Source organism: Lycorma delicatula, chromosome 11, assembly GCF_047948215.1.
Source record: "Lycorma delicatula isolate Av1 chromosome 11, ASM4794821v1, whole genome shotgun sequence".
NCBI lineage: Eukaryota > Metazoa > Arthropoda > Insecta > Hemiptera > Fulgoridae > Lycorma > Lycorma delicatula.
The window spans coordinates 53,725,220-53,747,005 of record NC_134465.1 but is presented as its reverse complement, the minus strand read 5'-3'; the positions used below and the strand labels follow the sequence as shown (position 1 = coordinate 53,747,005).

The 21,786-nt window shown below is 34.3% G+C and overlaps 1 protein-coding gene across 1 annotated transcript in view; it reads right to left on the bottom strand.

Annotated features, from left to right (window-relative positions):
- Positions 1-20,963: 20,963 nt before the first annotated feature.
- Positions 20,964-21,786, bottom strand: part of AP-2alpha (adaptor protein complex 2, subunit alpha) — a 125,734-nt gene continuing 124,911 nt past the window's right edge. Inside the window, exon 21 of the mRNA XM_075378558.1 lies at positions 20,964-21,073. The gene's annotated coding sequence lies outside the window, so the exon portion shown is untranslated. The remainder of the gene's footprint in view (positions 21,074-21,786) is intronic.

Sequence of the window (21,786 nt, the reverse complement as noted above, 5' to 3'; positions counted from 1 at the left end):
GAAAATTGTTTAAGTCAACCCGAATGTATTTTTTTACATTCCCGTCTAGGTAGCGCTACAATAGAAGTATAGCTCTAGAAGGAAAAGTGTTGTAATCGGTCCAATTTGGGAATATGCGGTTTTCACCGGATCTTGACGTTTTGATACCTAAGGAACTCAAAAAAACTAGATGGAAATTTTCCGGATGTTAATATTTCGTATGTACGTGTGTTCGGTGTTGGCCTCTAATCACCTCTAATCAATATTGAAAAAGAAAAAAAAATTTGGTCAGATTACTTCAATAAATGGGTCATTGATGCATTAAATTTTCAACTTAAAAGGTCAAAGGGGTGAGATTGTAGATCAAGGTCATCCACAGTATCATGAGATTTCCCCTAATTAATATTCATATTTTTCTTAAGCACATTTATTAACAATTAAAAAGTAAAAATATTTGCAAAATCGCATCCCCACTCCAAACAAATTCAACAACTGCTATGTTATGACGTCACAAGTGAGCGGTAGTATTAAATAAATAATAATATTTAAAGTGTAAAATGGTAACTCGGTCTGGCCGGCTAGGTCTCGAACTTAATTGCCCGGTCGATTTGGTACCTGGTGGGTTAAGCCTCGCGGCTACACCAGTCTGTCTACAGTACAAGCGAAATTTCCTTTATGTAAATTGTGAAATTACATTAGTTAGTGCTGACCGTCGCTGCTAATACCACCAAACCCGCGCGAATTAAATACGGTATATGTGCGCGCTTTAGTTAAAATCATTATATTAAAATAAAAATATTATATTTAAATAGAATAATACATTTTTTTTATTAAATCGTGTGTGTGTGTGTGTTTGTGTAAGCCTTGAATTGGACACAATCCATAGTTCTTTCTGATAAACTTTCCCCGAACGCAGCTTTAGCCGCATTCCGGGAAAATCCTACAACTGTTTTGTCAGATGTTTTTAATATATATTTTCAACCCTAACTAATTAAAAGAGTTTTTAAACGAAAAAGGTCATAAGATAATCTTCCATCATTTAAAAAAAAACTGTGTGGTCCGAAGTGAAAACAATGGCTATCATAATCGTTTCGATTGTTATATGTGTGTATATATATATATATATATATATATATATACACGTCACACAATCGTGTATATATATAAAATTATTTTCTCTTATTTTGCCTCGCATATGTTTCACAACCGGAATTTCAGTATGAGGGATCATTAGGGCATACCTCATTCAGTACTGCGGTACATTTAACACTGTTCATACAATCCTGCACATCTGTAGAATTACTGATTTTTGGGCTTTTTGAATTGATTGTAGGACAAACTTTTCTACCCACCGAGTTGGTCTAGTAGTGAACTCGTCATCGCAAATCAGCTGATTTCGAAGTTGAGATTTCTAAGCTTCAAATCCTAGTAAAGGCAGTTACTTTTACGGTTTTGAATACAAGATCGTGGATACCGGTGTTCTTTGGTGGTTTGGTTTCAATTAACCACACATCTCAGGATAGACGAACAGAGACTGTACAAGACTACACTTCATTTACATTCATACTCTTAAGTAATATCTTATGTTGGTTCCGGAGGCTAAACAGAAAAAAGAAAAAGAGAAGGCCAATCTTTTCTATGTATTTCTTTAATTTTTTGTTAATTAATCCGTTTTCTCTTATCACAATGGGAATACCTTCTATTGAGTTCAGTCTGTAAATTTCTACATACATCTATTGCTACAGGGTTGTATTTAGTTATTTTACCTGTTTCAGCCTTATTAATATTGTGATCAGATGGGTAAGTGACATCAATGAGAAGAGCAGTTTTTTCTCTAATGTTGTGGAGAACAATGTCTGGCTTATTTGTAGCAATAAATCTGTCAGCATGTATGGGGAGATTATAATACACTCTATAATGCTTATTATCCAATGTAAGTCCCTGTCATCTACAATTCCTAATTTTAATGCTAATGCCTGATGAACAATGATTAATGTAAGATTTTGGCGACGCATATATTCCGTGGTAGCCAAATTGGAGCATCCAGTTATCAACTGTTTCTGATGATTGGTGGCATATTCTGCACTCATTACTGATATACTGATTTTCTTTGAACTTTTTGTAACTGTTTGTTATTATTATAATATTTATGATATTAATATTATGAATGACATTACTTGGAGGAATCAGGAACAATGCATAAATTAACATTATATACATAAATATAGATAAAATTATTTATTTTCATCAGTTTTATTTTTTATTTATTCATTACTGATATGTTTTGAAATACAGAGTGTTCCATATAAAAAGCAACCCAACCTTATATTGGTAGGTATTGAAATAATAAAAAGGCATGTGTACATGTAAATGTAAATGTAATTTTTATTATTACCATCCATTACCTTACATATAGAGTAAATTCTGGAAATGGCCGCCATCTTCTTGAATACAAGCTTCAATTCTTTTTACAGCATTTCTAGCAACTTTTTTCAAAGTTTGTGGCTGGATATTTAATACAGCTTGTTCAATATTGACTTTCAATCGTTCAAGTGTTCGTGGTTTGTCGCTGTAGGCTTTTTCTTTGAGGTAACCCCGTAGAAAAAAATCCGCCGCAGTCAAATCTGGAGATCTTGGTGGCCACAAGCCTCGACCGATAACACGATTAACAAAGAATTCCTCGACGAAATCAGAAGCTGAACCTGCGTAGTGCGATGTCGCACCGTCATGTTGTACCCGGCAGTGTCTGTCTTCCTCTTCTATAAGTGCGATGAACTGAAATAAAATATCCTGATATCGTTCTGCATTAATGGTGTACTAAAAAAAAAATAGGATCGATTATTTTCTTCCGCGATATCGCGCACCACACGCCCAACTTCTGCGGGTGTAATTGTTTTCCGTGATAAACGTGGGGATTTTCAGCGCTCCTAATTCTACTGTTTTGGCTGTTTACTTAGCCGTCCAAATGAAACCGTGCTTCATCTGTGAAAAATAACGAATCCATAACGTTAATTCCCTCACGCAGAAATCGACGGAACCGTTGACAATATTGTAGCCGTTTTTCTTTGTCGAGCTCAAGAAGTGGATGAACCGTTTGAATGCGATAAGGTCGTAATCGTAATCGTTTGGTCGCCCGATGAACAGTTGATTTAGACAAATTAATTTCAGCAGACAAACGTCTGATCGATTTATTTGGCGAGGCGAGTAATCGGTGTTTGATTTCAGTGACTGTATCTGTATTCAACACTCACCCAGATCTTTTGTGTTCCTTATTATTAACAGAACCGGTCTCTCTAAATTTTGTAACTAACCTTAATACTGATGTTTTGTTAGGAGCCGGTTTATCTGGGTACTTATGGGGAAACAAATCTTGCACTGCAACCGCTGATTTCGTACTGAAGTACGACTCGACAAATGAAAACACGTTCATCTAGCGAAAACACTATCTTGTCTCTAACAATACACTGAACGTTATGATTGCATTGTTGTTACTATCGGTAGTGTTCTACTGCGTTGCCGCGATGTTCAGATGTTGGACGAGTCCATTTCAGTAACGAGTAGGGGAGTAAACTTAACTTTTGAAATTTCATGGATGAGTGATTGATGGGTTGCGTTTTATATGGGACACCCTGTATTTTCTGTCGTAACCATATATATATATATATATGGTTACGATATATATATATATATATATATATATATATATGCGTGTATATATACATACATGAAACATACGTAAATGACTTAGATACACAATGCGTGCATTCAGCAAGATATTTTAACGTACACTATAATAGCTGAAATTACAGCAAATGTGCTACAGTCTAAAGCATTTTTGCTATAGTCTCTACTACTATAGTGTATCATAAAATTTTCTTCTGAATGCACGCAATGACTGAATTACTCTTCAATAATATTTTCCATTATTAGAACTTTGTTGCACTAAACGTAATCACTGAAAGATAGGTATAACATCTACTCGAATTATTACACGTACGCCGAACAACAATTATAAATCAGATATGCCACAGGCGCTTTCCATACAAGCCTGGTGACTAGTGTAATGTCTGAAGCCGGGCATCAGAATGTAATGTAATTAATTCCACTACATTACTGTTAAGATATGCAGCAAATATACTAATATGTGCCTTTCTTACTTACATAAACATAAAACTTTTAATACTCGTAATAATCCTTTGATTGCTTTATATGAACACCGCGCTACCTAGGCTATTCCAGACAACCCGGAGTACGATATCGTGAGTTAATAAAAAAGCACGAAATCGCTTTGCAGGATAGATTAGCAATCTGTACGAGAGAAATACCAGCGTGGCTTTTGCAATCAATAAAAAGCGGTTATATGTTTCGATTCTTTAAGCGCACTGACTGCTATTCGGAACAAGAACATTAAGGATGTCCTTATCGCAAATATCCTGTCCATTCTACATGTAATTAACCGAATAGGACAGCGATGCTTATTTGTACTGTAGGACATGCTAGTACCTCCGGAAATGAAAGCGCAGACGAAATTGCCAGAATGGCAACAATTTGTCTGAATACTGCTACGATTTCTATTCGAGTGGCAGACGTTAAAATCTGTCTACCTGCTGTCAGAGCAACGTGGAGAAATGAATAGATAAGACTGAAGACTAAACCCACCGGGTTGGTCTACTGGTGAACGCGTCTTCGCAAATCAGCTGTTTCGAAGTAGAGAGTTCCAACGTTCAAATGCTAGTAAAGGCAAATACTTTAATACGTATTTGAATACTAGATCGCGGATACTGGTGTTCTGTACTGGTTGGGTTTCAATTAACCACACATCTCAGAAATGGTCGACTTGAGACTGTACAAGACTACACTTCACTTACACTCATACATATCATCCTCATTTATCCTCTGGACGGATTAAGAAACAATACTACTGTTGATTTAGAAAATGGTACAGGAAGAAGAATAATTGCGTACGTAAAATGCAATGGATTACTAACGCGTTTGTAGTAAGCCTTCGACAATAGTCAGCTTATGTTGTGTTTCACCGAAATTCCCCTGTATGAAGACTTTTACATCCCAAAACAGAAGTTTCAAAATTAGGTGGTATTATCAAGACTTTTTTCTGCATTTTTACTTCCTTGTACAAAGTAACGGAAATATTAAGATCGCGAAAAATTTCGGTTTTCAGATTTCAAAGGAAATATCCATTTTGACTAGTTTCTGCGTGACGGTTGTACGTACGTACGTTTGTATCTCGCATAACTCAAAAACGATTAGCTGTAGAATGTTGAAATTTTGGATTTAGGACTGTTGTAACATCTAGTTGTGCACCTCCTCTTTTGAATGCAATCGATTAGACCAAAAGTGTCTAAAAAAGCCCAAAATTCAAAATATTTGGATTTTGGACTTTTTCTTAACTGCAGTAATAAGCCCTCATTGAGAGCTTTTCAACGATACATTTTAATTGGTACTTAGTTTCACTGGTTTCAGAGTTATAGCCAAATGAAATTTTAATTAATGAAATATTTGGATGTTACAAGAGGAAGGCATATCGGTTCAAATCCGACTTCATATACATATATTTTTTTTTTAGTATAATGTATTGGAACTTTATTAATAATTATTAGCATCTGATGTGAAAAAAACTTTTGCAATAAATAATAATTCGATAACAATAAAAAAAAAATATGAAAAAAAAAACAGAAGTTATTAGTGAAAATATTTTCTGTACTTTTCATCTTAATTCAAACATTTTTACAGAGATTAATAATTATTAATAAATTAATACATTTAAATTAAAAAAAAGTTAAAAAAATATATGTGAATGAAGTCGGATTTGAACCGGTGTGACCGTGGTTATAGATCCGACACATTCTCAATTACACCACATAACTATTTAAGCGACGTGAAAAAAAATGTATAAACTAATATAAAATGCTGATACGGACACCACAAAAAAAAATGTGATGCAATGTGGTGTATACCACAATGCAATTGTGTAACTGTCCACGTCATTAATTAATTGGTGGATCGTATCTCACTTTTAAATGAAATAAGTTTAAATGAAATGCAGTAAAACTGGGAATATGTAATTTAATAGGCGTACAAGGAAGTCATGTGGTATCCACATCAGATTTTTTTTTTTAATGTATGTTTTATGACTACGTTTTAATTTTTTTGTTTTATATAAATGTCCAGGGCTCTTTATACCCTGTAAGTAATAAAAACACACACACACACACACATATATATATATATATATATATATATATGTGTGGTATATGTGTGGTATATATATATATATATATGTTTTTATTTAATATTTAATGTTTGTATTTTTTTTGTGTTTCATAAAAATTCAAGGGCAATATACATCATATTTTACATCTGAGATCCTACTGGGGTCTTTATTATATTTTTAAAAGAATTTAAGAAAGGTTAATGACCTTAAACATCGATACCCGTATAACTTAAAAAAAAAAAAATTATAAATATATTTAATATAAAACGAAACAGGCCCAAGTACAGAAGTCACTCCATAACTGAATGTTTCTCTTTAGAGTTTACCCGAATGAGCGTATCACAACAAAGCCTTACGGATCATACTTATTCACTACCCAGTTGATTTGTTTCTCCCGCGCTCGTCTCCCCAGAGTTTACACGAATGAGCGTTTCACTTCAGAACCTCATCAGACTTGTTTAATGTTCATCCAAAAGTGCACGGCACAACTAAACAATTTTTCACTTAAAAAAAAAAAAAAAAAATGTATATATTTTGTCTTATATACTATAACTATGGCAACAAGATGGTGGGTCTCCTTACTGGCATAATGCTGTACGTGACTGGTTAAATGAAATTCTTTCCGAGATGCTGGAATGCTCCCCAAATAGAGACACTATCTCTTACATTTCTCTTTCGATAACCTGCTTTCTTCCGCATAGACTACTCTTAACGGATTATAATACTAGATATAATATTAAAAAAACTCTTGAGTGTGCTTCTAATGGTATTTAATTTAAAAATTGTATCGATATTTCAGAGCTCTTATTAAAAGATAGCTTTTTGAACAAATTTCAATTTTTGATTATTATTTTTTGGCTCTTTAGATGAAAAGTTTGCCGACCACTTACGGTCTAAAGACGACGACCTCCGGTAAAGCCCCCTACGAAGTTAGGATGTACCGAAATCATACATCTGTATTACACATTCCTGCGTTCCAACGAGCCTAATTTCACGATCTTTAGTAAGTAGTCTTTCTTCATCTTTCATTGTTATAATTTGTTATTCTTTTACCAATTTTCTTTTGATACGGGTCTTTTTTTGTACTCTACAAAAAATAAAATAGTTGATGTGGACACTACATGACTTCCTTGTACGCCTATTAAATTAGATATAAACATTTTAAAATGAAAATTACATAAAATTTTATTTCATTAATAACTTCTTATTTTTTCATATATAGATTTTTTTTATTGTTATCATTAAATTATTTACCGTAAAACCTTTTTACAATCACAGGTTAATAACTATTAATAAATCAATATATTTAAATTTAAAAAAAAGTTACAAAAAGAAATGAGATGAAGTCTGATTCGAACCGATTTTTCTTCTCCTTGTACGAAAAAACATTTCATTAATTAAATTTTTACTTGGCTATAACTCTGGAACCAATGAAAATAAGTACCACTTATTATATATATATAGTTGAAAAGCTCTCAATGGGGGCTTATTACTGCAGTTAAGAAAACATCCAAAATCCAAATTTGTTTGGATTTACAACGGTCCTAAATCCAAAATTTCAACATCCTACGGCTAATCGTTTTAGCGAGTTATGCGAGATACATACATACGGACGTCACGCCGAAACTAATCAAAATGGATTCAGGGATGGTCAAAATGGATATTTCCGTAGAAATCTGAAAATCTAAATTTTTCGCGATCACAATACTTCGTACAACGAAGTAAAAAAATTATAAAATAATCTAAAAAGTAAAAAATAATAGATAAGTTTTTTTTTTAATTGGTTTTGTTGTAATTATTTATTTTACGTCATAAAATTTAATTAAAAACGTTGTTTTTATATGTATTTAATAAAATATAAATAAAAATTGATCTACAATCTATGATGGAATCAAATCTTTATCGAATTATATACCTTAGTAATAAAAAAAATAAATTTTGAAGAAAAGTATAAAAAATGGCGATATATTTAATGCGTTACTCTTTGAAATATATTTGATATCGTAGGAAAGCATTGACCGAGACTGGTAGACGACAATTGGTCGACGCATGCGCAATAAAACAACAAAAATACCGTTGCAGTGCTCGATGAGCAAGCAGCAGTGTTGTACAATTAACGTGCAATCCCTACTGTTATAAAATGAATATTTTCCTTCCTTGTTTCAAATACGCCTATTATACGCGCTCTTTATTTTTAGATGTAGGTATACGATGAAGTAACCGCTTCCTCTTTAGTTTTTTTATTTATGTATAATAATAATCTTTAATACATATAAAACAACTTGTCCTGATTCATTCATCAACGTCAGTAAAAACTACTGAAGATAAAATTATGAAAATCTGTTTACACGTTCTTCTTACGGAATTTGAAATTCCGAGTTTAAAGGGTTAAAATGTATTTGATTGTTTTTAAACCCGGCTATTTTTTTTTAATTTATCTGTAACAAATGAAGATATTAACTTGATTTTTGTTGTGTGTAATTTTCATGTAAATATTTAAAAACCAGTTTCTAGATTTTTCAACTAGAAATTCAACCTTTAAAGGGGTGGTGAAGAAAGGTAAAAAAATTTGAACAATGATTACAAATTTTTCTCGATTTTCAACTATATTAAACGAGGTACGAGGTACTATATATATTGAGGCTTTCAGATACTCTTCAGATAAATATCTAAAAACTATTTTCGGGGTTTTTTTAATCACAATTTTTTAAGGGGTGCGACGATGTACGGCGCGACGGCTAACTAATATACAGCCCGCTGTTGCAGTGTCTGCGACGCGACTATGGCTGAATTTGCCTCCAGTTTTCGACTTAAAAAGCATGAAATAAATGTAACTAAAAATGTAAAAAAAATTATAAACGAAGTACGGTCACCTTCTAGTTATATCTATCGGGTAACGCGAAGAACTAGGCAAAATACATTTTTACCCTTACGAAGTACGGGTAACCAGTTTTAACTAATATTATTAGCCGGCCTCGTGGCGCGTGTATCATGCATATTATCATGCATAAATATCACACGCTACAAATCATTCAGTCTACGAAGAAATACCTAACGGTGGTCCCGGAAGTTAAACAAGAAAAAAAACTAATATTATTAAGGTGGAGGTCGACTGTTTTAAACCCCACATTCTTACATCACTCATGGAGTCCTGTACTGACCAAACTGTTGCTTTGAAGAAATTTACGATAAACTGATAGTTTTTATAAATTGAACAGGCTTTAATTTTTATTTATCACTACTATTCTCACAAGCATGAATTTAATGAACACAGCAGACGGGAAGGCGAGCGAAGCGAGCCATGACAGGCTAATTATCCTCTGACCACGACGGAAAACGCAAGTAACCATATAGAGCGGGCGAAGCCGCGACGGGGATGCTAGTATTATATATATATTTTTTTTACGTTATGGTCTCTTTGAACCGCGTTAAACGTTTTGCACAACAAATAGATGTCTTCCGTCTGTTTTCCCAGTACAATTTCATTTCATCTCGTTTAACTTGTTTTTGTTCATCAGTCCACTGCCTCCCAGTTCTTGTCCTATCTGTAAGTTTCCGGAAAATGTGTTTATTAATTTTATCTCTAAACTCAGTTCTGTTACACTCATTGTAGTTCAATTGTAGTTCGCTGAGATTCTTCTTAACTTCGACGACCCAATCCGTAGTCGCTTTCATATTTGTTAAAAAACTAAAGACGCGCTTCGTTAACCTATCATCCGTCATCCTGAGTATATGATCGTAGAACTTCACCCTTCGTTTTCTCATTGTCGACGTCAGCGGTTCGTTGTTCCCTTTATAAAGTTCTTCGTTACATCTTGATCTGTAAGATCCGTCTTCTAGTTTTCTTGGTCCCAATATATATATATATATATATATATATATATATATATATATATATATATATATGTATACAGGTGAATTAGGGAAACGGAGAATTTAGAAAATTAAATACTTTTAAGTAAAAATTATATTAAATAAATTTACTTAACAGTTTAATAGAAAAAGAACTAATTTTTTTTTGAAGATTCCTCTTGTAGGTTAATTCCATCTCTGCGAAGATGCGTAGTAGATGGTTCAACGCAACATTTTAACAGTAATTTAACAAAATTGCTGTTCGGATCTTGCTTTTGATCTTTCTGTCGTAACATACCGACTACTACACACTTTGTTTTTAAGATGACTCGCACAAGAAGAAACTGCACGCCGAAAATCCAGAACACCTAGGAGGCTATGGAATGTCATACTTTCTCGAAATTATACGATTGACAAACAATTGGCGTACAGAAGCCGTCGTTATTCGTGCTGTGTATGATGTCGATCCATTTTAATGAAACCAAGCGTTATCAGTAATTTATAGAAATGCCTGTTGTTTTAGCGCAACAAATATTTTTAATCATGGAGATGTATCGATCCAGGTCAGATTTGTTTCTAGTCGTGAGGTTATCCTCGTTTTCAAAAAAATAAAGATCTATTATGTCATATAATGACACAGCACTCCTACACGGTAACCTTGTGTTACTGTGCAGCTGTGTAGGATTTTTTGTTCCCAAAAACGAAAATTTTGTTTATTAACAAATCTATTAAGATGAAAACCGGCTTCGTCCGACATCCACAGTTTGTTAACAAAGTCATTCTCCTCGATTACCTTTACAATCCATTTGTTCACAGAATTGAGAGCGTATTATGTGATCGTTTGGTTTCAGTTTCTGGACGATCTGTGTCTTGTACGAATGCTAAAAGTACGCAAAATATGGCAAAGTATGGCTAAGTATTCTTCGAACAGTTGAATAATGCGACTGTAAAAATACAGCATGACAACGAATTGAACGATATGAACTTCTTTCACCTCATCGTTGGTGGTGTAATGATTACCTTTGAAATCCCTTTTGAGATGAGGGAAGAAGTGGAAGTCGCACGGTGCCAAGTCCAGCGAGAATGGCGGATGCGGAATAGGCTCAAACTTCAGCTTGCGGAGAGCCATCAGAGAGTTTGCGCAGTACCCATCGTACACAGATTTTATGGTAACCCAGTTGTTCGATAATATGCCTACTCCTTTAGATATGCCTAAACTGAATAGCGATACCTGGCTGGGTGATTCGCTGGTCAGTTTGAAGCAAATCGTTCATCTCCTTTCGAAGAGGTCAATCACAGAAACTGTTCGATCGCTGCGAGGTGCGTCCTCAATTATCGCTTTATCAGCTTCACATTCGCAAAATTTTAAACGCCCGCCTACTCATAGTACTCCTGGCAATATTTTCACTGCCGTAAACCGCTTTTAAACGATCAAATATATGCGTAGGATCACATTTTCTGCTGTTAAAAATTCGATCGAAAAAACCGTGGTTAACACGGTGTTAACCGTGGAGAAAATGCCAGGAATGATTTGGAAAGTTTTTAAGGAAAAGGCCTTGGAGGTGTGATTGGTAACTGTGGGTAGGTGGTGTGGGGATAGCCCGTGCATGGAGAAGTGGCGGGTCGCCACCACTGATGAAGTGTTTGAGACTTCTCGATCCACCCGCTCACTAGATCTTCGATAAACACGTTGTCTGGCACCACCTATTGATATGAGGGTGCGGTACAGCGGCCTGTCTTCCACATCTCCCAGAGTGCGCTGTATGTAAAGAGCAGAGGATACATATCCTGTCCAACAGGAGGATCAAGCATACATGGGGAAGGTCAGGAAGAGACAGCTTGAATGCGGAGGTGGCGGGAGTCCTCGGATCGCTGCCATCGATGAAGTATGTGAGACTCCTGACCCGGTTTCCAGGTGACACGAGTAGTGAACAATGCACCCTGAGTCAATGCCATCGAGGCGGCTACTGGGGCGTGTTGTTTCGTAGGCGGAGTTTTTTAGTGAGTTTCCGTCTCTGACGGGAACTTAACACATCCAGAAATGCGGGCTGCTGGGCGTCTGAGAGCATATTTTTCCTCCTCTTGCGCAAAAAAAAAACTCGACTCCATTTTAACTGCTACTGAAAACAAACCGGTAAACGGACTTCAACGCATTATCGCAAGTTTGTAGAGGAGGATTTTAGCTATCATGTGTTGCCACGCCCAACTCGATAATATCTTTTGTCTCCGTGTAGCACGATAATATGCATATTTATCAGCGTTAGGTATTACTTCAGAGGATGATATGAATGACCATTTTTATAGGGTGTGAGAATGCCATGGGATTCAAACCCGGGACCTCCGGATTAACCTCCGGCTTCTATAAGTTATGTATGCTTACACTCGCCCAGGGCTACCAACACATGGATTTGAATACTAGATCGTGGATACCGGTGTTCTTTGGTGGTTGGGTTTCAATTAACCACACATCTCAGGAATGGTCGAACTGAGAATGTACAAGACTACACTTCATTTACACTCATACATATCATCCTCATTCATCCTCTGAAGAATTATCTAAACGGTAGTTACCGGAGGCTAAACAGGAAAAAAGAAGAAGAAGAAGGGCTACCAACACAAATTTCTAAATTTCTCGTTTCCCTGATCACTAAATATAATTAGTATAAAATAACGAGTACTTTGGTAATTTAGTAGTAATTTATAATTAGTTACATTTCAGTTTCTCAAAAAGTGACAATTTTTATATATTGTAAAACAAAATTTAAAGGATGAAGCAAGTAAAAAAAAAAAATACTAATTAGTTGATTGGTCCAGACCTTTCGTGAGTACTTTTTGGGAAGACCTATTGTTTCACACATTCACTCTATCAGTAACAGATTTTCAGTGAAAGTCTGATATAATGTGATATTATTATACTAAGTAAAGAAATACATCGATCTCCTGTATAATTAGTTTTCATCATATATCTGAAAGGATGGGTAAAACGTCAGCTTACTTCTTATCTGGATGGATTGATTTACTTGAACTGCTGTGCTTCAGTTGATAGATCATTCTTTCTATGTAGCATCTCATTCTGGTTGGCCTTCCGTTTTTTTTTATTATTTTTTTTTTTCGTTAACCTTGACTCAAGAAGTATAAAGGTGAGTGTCTTATACATAATTAAATAAAAATTAGGTCAAATATATATATTTTTCTATTAAAACTTATAATTCTTAAACCAATGGCCCGATTTTCAAAATTCAAGTTTGTTGTTTTATAAAGATTTGTAAATCTGTTTACTGATTTAAATTAAATCTGATTATCTGATTTGTTTTAAATTTCCGAATTTTGTAAAATTAAATTTTACAAAGGATTTTGTATTACAGAAATAAATAAATAATGATTTATTTATTATTATTATTATCTAACCATGGCTAAATACATTTCTATAAACGATTTTAAATCTTAACACTACAAAATGAGATCAATTTCAATTAAGATTTTATTTTATTTTTTTTAATTTGAAAATTTAAATATAAAATTAATAAATTTTATGAATTTTTTTATTGATTAATTCACTATAATATGATAATGCAAATTTTTGAGCGTATGAAAAATGCCATGTCTGGTCGGGATTCGAATACAGAACCTTCAGATGAAAAGCAGAGACGCTACCACTCTTCTATGGAAATAGGCAATTAAAATTTTTTTTTTTCATTTTTCTTAAAGTTAAATTTTAATCTCTTTTAAATCTTATATAAGAAAGTGAAATGCTTTTTTAAAATTTTTTTTGTCTTCAGTCATTTGACTGGTTTGATGCAGCTCTCCAAGATTCCCTATCTAGTCCTAGTCGTTTCATTTCAGTATACCCTCTACATCCGACATCCCTAACAATTTGTTTTACATATTCCAAACGTGGCCTGCCTACACAATTTTTCCCTTCTACCTGTCCTTCCAATATTAAAGCGACTATTCCAGGATGCCTTAGTATGTGGCCTATAAGTCTGTCTCTTCTTTTAACTATATGTTTCAAAATGCTTCTTTCTTCATCTATTTGCCGCAAAACCTCTTCATTTGTCACTTTATCCACCCATCTGATTTTTAACATTCTCCTATAGCACCACATTTCAAAAGCTTCTAATCTTTTCTTCTCAGATACTCCGATTGTCCAAGTTTCACTTCCATATAAAGCGACAAATATTTATTTAAATTTTTAAAAAGTAGATGATATTTATTTTTAAATAAAAATATTATTAACAAATATTTTTATTTCTATTCCAATGTATAGGTCATTAATAGAGACGTAATTTATAGCAAAGTTCAGCTTTCTGAATAATCAATAAGTAATAAATCCTATACCTTTATTATTAGTGTATACAAATTACATCATCCAAAAAGGGAAATTTTCTATGACTAGTAAATTTATTTTTCCCCGTTTATTACGTTATTCGTACAATGTAATCTGTATATATTTCTCACGAAGAGGTATACGCTTTTAATTTAGTATCATTCGCCAATTGCTCCACTGATTCTATTGAAACTTTTAATGAAGGTTCTAAAAATGTTCTGTAAAATTTTCAACTTTCTAGGATTTATAAAACCAAAATTTTAGGAAAATTAATTTTTTTATTCATTACAAAATAACTGGAAAAAATGATTAAAAATAGATGAATTACAAAATGAGAACAACTCCTAAAATTATGAGACATTTTTGTTGGAATTAATAAAGAAAATACTTCACTCAAACTGAAATTCATCAACAGCGACACACTGATAAAATCGTTTAATAAATCCTGTATGTATGAATTTGTAAAGAAATATCTTCGAATTCGTATAATCTATTTTTCAATCACTCTCTTCAACTCTTCATTAGTGTTAAAGATATGGGAATATATACGTTCCTTTAAATAACCCCACAAGAAAAAGTGACAGCCAGTTAGATCTTCAGCTATTACTTCACAGTATGAATGAGGATATGTATGAGTGTAAGTGAAGTGTAGTCTTGTACATTCTCAGTTCGACCATTCCTGAGATGTGTGGTTAATTGAAACCCAACCACCAAAGAACACCGGTATCCACGATGTAGTATCCAAATCCGTGTAAAAATAACTGACTTTACTAGGACTTGAAAGCTGGAACTCTCGACTTCCAAATAAGCTGATTTGAGAAGACGCGTTCACCACTAGACCAACCCGGTGTTTTGATACTAAATCAAATGAGTATACCTCTTCGTGGGACACACAGTTTAAAAAATAACATGCAAGTCATTCATAATCAACGCCCAGCAAAAAAAAAAAAAAAAACAAAAAAACACGTTCTTCTCAAGGTGTAAGTGCACACTTTTTTTTTGTCTTCAGTCATTTGACTGGTTTGATGCAGCTCTTCAAGATTCCCTATCTAGTGCTAGTCCTTTCATTTCGTTATACCCCCTACATCCTACATCCCTAACAATTTATTTTACATATTCCAAACGTGGCCTGCCTACACAATTTTTATTATTTTTATTTGCCGCAATACCTCTTCATTTGTCACTTTATCCATCCATCTGATTTTTAACATTTCAAAAGCTTCTAATCTTTTCTTCTCAAGTACTCCGATCGTCCAAGTTTCACTTCCATATAAATCGACACTCTAAACATATACTTTCAAAAATCTTTTCCTGCCAATTAAATTAATTTTTGATGTAAAAAAGTTATATTTCTGACTGAAGGCTCGTTTCGCTTCTGCTATTCGGCATTTTATATCGCTCCTGCTTCGTCCATCTTTAGTAATTCTACTTCCCAAATAATAAAATTCTTCTACCTCCATAATCTTTTTTCCTCCTATTTTCACATTCAGTGGTCCATCTTTATTATTTCTAGTACATTTCATTACTTTCATTTTGTTCTTGTTTATTTTCATGCGATAGTTCTTGCGTAGGACTTCATCTATGCCGTTCATTGTTTCTTCTAAATCCTTTTTACTCTCGGCTAGAATTACTATATCATCAGCAAATCGTGTAACACTAAGTGCACACTAAGAAAGGATTATTTGAAGTTCCATGTTTAAGGAATTAAAATCGTGTAACGACATTTTTTTTTAATTCTCGGTAACAAATTTTGGTAACCAACTTGGTTTATTGTGCGTATATACTCTTCATGTAAATATCTAAAAAATAATTTGTAGATTTTTCGAAATTCAACCTTATCAGGAATGAGAAAGGTAAAAACCTTTTGAACAATGATTGCAAATTTTCCCCATTTTCGACTACACTAAACTAGATATTCAGTAGATTTGGGTTTGCAAATAATCTTCAGATACAAATTTATAAACCATTTTCGAATTTTTTTGGCTTTTGATTTTTTAAGGTATCCGATGGTGTATGGCACGCCGGTTCAACTAACACATTCAGTGTTACTGTTGCTGTACGTACGACACGATTGGTTGCATTTTACTCCGGTTCCACGATTGAAAAACTAAATTAAAAAAAAATTGACCGTGATGGGAAACGCAAGTAAACATATAGAATGGGCGAAGCCGCGACGGTGATGCTAGTTTTATATAAAAGAATACGATAGTTTCATAAATAAAATTTTCCCAAATCCTCCAGTTTCCTGGGTTTTTGCTAGGTAATACGATCCTAGTCATGAAATAGTAAAATTCCTTTTTTAAAGAACAGCCTCCATCAAAATTTCTTTGATACAGTCGTCTAAATAATTTTTTTTCTGGGTTATATAATTATACTTTTGTATACCGTAAAAGGGAAAGTATTCTAATCTGGTCATATCGGGTTCATATGTTGGGTGGGGGTTTTGCAGATCTTGACGTTTCATGACGCCCCTTCTAACTAAAAAAATACAATTTTAGCATTAAAAAATTCTGAAAGGATGTTTGTATATTTTGATTGTAAAATGTAAGGTGATTAGGAAAACGGGAAATTTTGAAATAACTGTTACCAAAGTTAAAAAATGTTTTTGCAAGTTTTATTGTTGAAAATTAAAACCTTCACTACATACCATTAAGTTTTCAAATATAAATTTTCAGTTTTTGAAAACAATAGGTAGGTGTTATCCGTTCTGTTGTATCCATTCTTGAATCGAATGCGAAGATGGCACTTTGCAACACCTCTGTGTAAATCTCACGAATTTCCTCTTGAATTTGGATTTCAATTCCATTATGTTGGCCGATTGGTGTGCACTTTGTTTTTATGAATGCTCCACAAGATGTCGTATACCGATAAGTCCGGTGATCTTGGAGAACAAGCAATTTTACCAAACCGTGAGATGTCAGGGAGCTGGATGTGGCGGAACTGTCATCCGAACAGCTGAAATTAATGTTCTTGCAACATAGGCTGTGGAAACATCTTGATGAAATTACGGATTAATCATCTCAGGGAAGTATTCGAGTTTTTCTGCTACAAAAGTTTTAAGCAGTGAAAACATATTGAGCTGACGTCACAGTCGTTGCATTTCCTTCCTCATATTTAAAGAAATACGGCCACATCACGCCTTATAATGATACGTCACGACCAAACGGTATCTTTGGGCTACGTTAAAGCAGTTCGTGTAATTCAAGAGGGATTAATATCGGCAATTATGTTTATTGACGTGTCTATTAACATCGAAATCCGCTTCGTCCTACATACAAGGTTTCAATGAAACCGGGATAGTTGTTGATTTTTTCCAACAATTTTCACAGAACTGTTGCCGCACCAATCGGTCCATTGATTTTAACTGCTGCACAATTTGGACTTTGTATGGATGGATTTGTAACTGTTGGTGTGGAGTATTTGTTGAACAGTTTTTGTTCGGTTGAGGAGGAAAATTGATACGTGTTTACTAGGAGAACGTCGAGGGTTTCTCCCTGAACAAAGCCCGAATAGCTTCAGTGTTTTCTGGGATTCGCTGAGTTCGTAGAACTACCAACGATTTCTTGTTTAAAACTGAACTAATCTTCTCAAAATTCACAACCCTTAATTTTACCGCATATCAAGATTTGGAACACGATCATGATGTAACGCCGAAATTCCCTGCAAGCGGTAGTCGAAGTTTCACCGTGTTTTGTAATATCCATTCACGGCAAACGGCGCGTTGTGAATTAATCCACTGATCAATTGTTGCTAAATGGCAAGGTTGTCCCTGCCTCAACGGCAATCATGAAGTGCTGTCACTAGGCGTTTCAAAATTTCCCCTTTTCCTGGTACACTTGTATATTGTCCTGTATAGCTTATACAGTATAAATAAATAGTCGACAAAGTAAAAATTGTCTGTGTTATTATATACAATATATAGATAAAAGATGCGAAAACTGCACTGATATTGTGTTTTTTTTGTTGGAATCAAATGATCAAGGAAGCTGCTAGTTTGGGTAACAATGACGTAGTCACTGAATTACATCTTTATGTAGATACATAATTTTATTGAGGAATGAATATTGAATACTTTTCCCTAATTGCTTTAATATTGAAAATAAGCATTTCAAATTTATTTAAAAAGAAAGATTAAATATACTTAAATGTATTACTCGATAAATTTAAATAAGATTTGTGTCGATATATAACCGGTAGCATCTAAAATTATCCTTGACACAATAATAATCAACAAGCATTTATTTATATTTGTGTGTAAATTCTCTTTTAACTATACGTAACCAAAATAACGACATTTCCCAAACGTTTATTGTCAGTGTGACTACGTGTCAAGGCAAAACATTGCATGTGTATCGATAATAACAGACATTTTCCTAGATATAATTTAATCTACTTGCCGGGCAATAATAATTTTAATACCCATAGAAGATTTTTTTTAATACATTATCGTATATAATAAAATTCAATTATTATAAGGAGATATTCTCAAAGTTATTAATAACCTAACTTCTTCGGTAAAAGGACACAATTAAACCGCAAGTCAAAATAGATTTTGTGGCTTATTTTCACGACTAAAAATAAACTACGTTACCTAACCTCGCTTTAGCTAGGTAATAATTCTTATATAATCTATAAAAATAACAGTAAAGTATATAATTAAACAATAAAATTATATTGTCATAGTAAGAACTAATTAATGAATTGCCCAAACTGATTCAGTACTTAATAGTTTTGTGAATTCGTGTTACATGGTAACAACAACCTCATAAATTCATTATAAAAAGTAAATAAGCATAATTACGTAAATAATACATTCTTACCCATCTTGAAGATAAAATTGTTAACCTCACAGTTTCTTTTATTAATAACATCAGAATAAGTTTTAATTATATTTTTTTTTTAGTACCATTTTTCCAAATTTGCAGCTTAACAGAAGAAAAATAAAACGTTAAAAAAAATCGTCGTGAGGGAAACGACCGATCAAAATTTCGTTGGTAAGTACCGGGAGACCAAAAAAGAATCCCAAGGTTTTAAATTAAACTTGTTTATTACATTTAAAACAAAAATTGTTTTTTTTTACCTCTTAATGTAATTCAATATGAGCACAGTTTACAGCCCTGCAGATGTAAAACCATCTCAATTCACAGGAGTCGCTTCCACAGTTGCTTATTATTTGGCGCAGGTGGCCCCAAGTGACTGGATTTTTTTCTCGACATATGATGCCTTTTCGATAGACCCCAAAAAAGGGGATTTCACGATGGCCAAGTGATGGTTATTTTTTTTGCCTATCTATCCATCCTGATCCCATTGGGGAAAAACACCAGCCTTGTGATGATCCCGGTCTCCACACCAACCCCTCCGTTCCTAATCTCGGGCTTTACCGGAGGTCATCTTTTAGATTCTTAATACCCGATTATATATTTCAGTCATCAAAACGGCTTCGTCAGGATGGCACCGATGTAAATGCCTAGAAAGACAGTTCAGTCGGTGTTAAAACCCATCAATTAACAAAACATATTTTCAAAATCACCTAAACCGAATAAAAAAACTGATAACCAATAAAAATGTACAAATTGAGCTACAGCAAAATATTAATCTCGTACCGTCAAGAATTGTTCGCAACATTGTAATTTTGATCTACCATAACAAAGCAACCAAAATTAACTCCTATAAATCAACCGAAAAAAAAAACAACAAAAGCACCCACCCAAACGGGTCCCTAGTCACCCAAGCTAATATTCTACAATAAACGCCCTCTTAAGTTCTTACGACCGAAAAAAACCTTAAAAATTTTTCAAAAATGCGACATTTATCTCCGACTTTCCAGTTAGCCTGTAGATTCAGACTCGAACCAATACTCTCAAGCTCCCTGACCATCTCTCTACACCTAAACTCATATTTTGATCAGATGTACAGCACATGATTTGCCTCATCCGATACTGAGCATTTGAGGACACTGACCCGAGTCAGTCAGGTCAAATTGAATCAGTTTGTCCCGAAATGCGCCACGCCCCGAAATCAAGTCACATGCCGGTTCAAGGAGATCCATGAGGCGACTTCTAACTCCCTTACATCTAAAAAGAGACCGTGCGTTTAGATGCCCATCTGCCGTCTCATCCCACCTGCCCTGCCAAAAACCTTCCTCTTCTATCTCCTGAATACGCTGCACAATCAGTACATCCGACTTCTTCGCAGTATATCATAACTATGGTCAGACGCAATGACGTCGATTAGTTAATCGCGATAACTAGGACTGTCTCACGTGAAAGTCCTATAGCCCCTCGTTACATTAAGTAACAGGAGACGCAGAACCCTCAACAAAATATCGCAGTCGCTTTTACAACTCATTCTATTTGCTCAAATAGGTGCTGCGTAAAACATAATCGCCTCGCATACACCTTTATAAAAAATTTTCATCGTTTTAAAATTTAGACCCCAATCGAGCCTCCGAATGCCGAAAAAGGCATCACACGTCTTCTTAGCGATCCCTGAAAGTATTCCTTGAATACAAAATTTTCATCAATGAGTACACTCAAATACCGTTGCAACGAGACATAATTAACAGGATGGTCGGTCATTATCCAGCCTTCTGCGAACCTGTCGTTGAGCGCAGTTCGAATAATATTTACATAATGTGTAGGCGATCCATCCTATTGCAAAATTAGATCCTCCATATTTCCAGTCTGCAAAAACACAAAATTCTTTAATATGTCTTAGTACACTATGCCCGTAATAGTATGCTCATAATAATAAAATGGTCCAAAAATTCCATTACGCTTGACAACCCTTTACTTTCAGGATAATTCACTTTCGAATAAATTCCACCAGTGCGAATTTTCTGAGCCCCATGGGATAATTTTGCCGATTCACGACTCCATGAATATGAATGTTGTTTCATCAAAACATAAAACGCGCTGTAGGTAATTTTCTACTGCAGAAATTAAGTTTAACATAGTTGTAATAAATTGAATAATTTTATGGCTTACAGTTATTATACGAGGGTAAGTCAATTATTATCCGCAATACAGCTATATTTTTGTTTATGTTGGTAGTACTGTCGTGTTGCGTAGATGACGCATGCGTGGTTTAATTGTTGTTATGTCTGTGCAGGTTTGATGCTGCTAGGTTAGTTCCATTATCGCTGTCCTGCCGTTAACTATGGCTGCTCCGCTTTCAGTTTGCACCAAAGAAGAGCAACATTCAATGATCCGTTTTCTGTGGTTGGAAGGTGTATCAGAGGCCGAAATTCATCGAAGACTTTCGGTACAGTACGGGAACAGTGTGTTGCCGCAACGGAGAATCTACGAATGGATTGAAAAATTCAAAAACAGTCGCACAAGTGTTACGCACGACGAAGGACCCGGACGACTGTTTACCGCCACAAATGAGAAAAACG